Genomic DNA, 1440 nt, shown 5'->3' with positions numbered 1-1440 from the left:
TCTGTCATTTAATGCTAACTTTATCACACTCAGGACTTTCAACAAAAACTCCCACAGAAAAAAATAATAATAATTATAAAGAATCAACACTATTAACATTTGAATAAATAAAAAGTGACGCACAGCATCATCACTACCCTTACTGTAAATGCACCAACCTCTAAGAAAAGCATTTGTTTACAAATCAAATACAAGTAAGAAAGTCACATTGGAAATATTTACAAGTTGTGCTCTAACTGAACCATTATAAATATCAACTACCATTGTGCAAGAAACAAACATCATTTCAACACACACATCAGAATCATAGAACACACAAATGACAGCATAACTTATGACACTTTGAGTTAAAACAGCTATTTTGGAAATGTATAATCTAACCTCCTGAGTCCACAGTTAAATTACACATTCCTCACAATACTCAAGTTGCAGCTCCACTTCGCCAACTTCTAGCTCATTCTCAAGGATAACTCCGAGTGGTCCTGAGGCCTGTCAAACCCTCATTTGGTTGTTTATTCCCATGGCTTGTGTTCTCAAGGAGCAAATCCCTTGAACACCCTTAACTATTTTATCATGAACTGGAAAAAACATCACTCTAGAATGATTTCTCTTCCTTTTACATTTATGGCAGCTGCCTTATGCTACATTATGGTTTCATTGTAACAGTTTTTACTTATTAAATTATAGTAATTACTTTGTGTCCAGGTGATTCTGAGATAGAAATCCATCTGCTTTACTCTTATGGCATGATTTCACAGATGATGTTACAGCCAGACATTGACAATAGTTTTTGCCTTAAACAGGCTGCCATTTTTATAACATAAATTCAGCTTTAACACACATTTTATTGGCTCTTAACATGGTGAGGTACATCTGTCTACACTAAATAACATCGCTTTCAATTTACCAAAATAAGGGCAATATCATGCCCACAAAAAACTAGTGTTCTTAAGTCTTTGGTTAAGACCAAATCTTCCAATGCACTTTGGAAGAGTTAAACATATAATATATACAATAACACAGTGAGTTTTTCTAACAAATAAAATACAACATCACAACCAAAGGAACAAAGATATGTCTACTCTATGAGATGCATCCACTAACACAAAGAATTACTTTCACTTACACGTGCAGCGCTAATGGTAAACATTATGGCCAACGAGGCACCTAAATGTTCATCCTGCAAGCTAAACCACAGAATGTGCTCTGAGAGAGCTTTGTTGTACTGAAACTTTTTAATGATGATTTCTGGAAACATTTTTTTTATTTTATATATATTTTTTATTTTTTGGTTGTATTTGTTTTGTTTAAGTAACACCCATCATGCTGGTCTCTCAAACATTGACATTAGTTTATCTTGACATATTCCAAGTCTGCTGTCTTCTGAGCAATCATCAAATGCAACTTTCAAACTGGCTCCTGACTAAAAGAAAATTGTTT

At 33.8% G+C, this 1440-nt stretch overlaps 1 protein-coding gene across 1 annotated transcript in view; it reads right to left on the bottom strand.

Annotated features, from left to right (window-relative positions):
* Positions 1–626: 626 nt before the first annotated feature.
* The window catches only part of LOC119590677 (beta-1,4-mannosyltransferase egh-like), a gene marked incomplete in the record, with an annotated part of 8421 nt that continues 7607 nt past the window's right edge, over positions 627–1440 (bottom strand). The window contains 1 exon segment of the mRNA XM_037939361.1: positions 627–1440.

This window comes from Penaeus monodon, chromosome 27, assembly GCF_015228065.2.
Source record: "Penaeus monodon isolate SGIC_2016 chromosome 27, NSTDA_Pmon_1, whole genome shotgun sequence".
In the NCBI taxonomy this organism is placed as follows: Eukaryota; Metazoa; Arthropoda; class Malacostraca; order Decapoda; family Penaeidae; genus Penaeus; species Penaeus monodon.
Note: the sequence above shows the minus strand (reverse complement) of the source record. Positions and strands in the feature narration are given on the sequence as shown.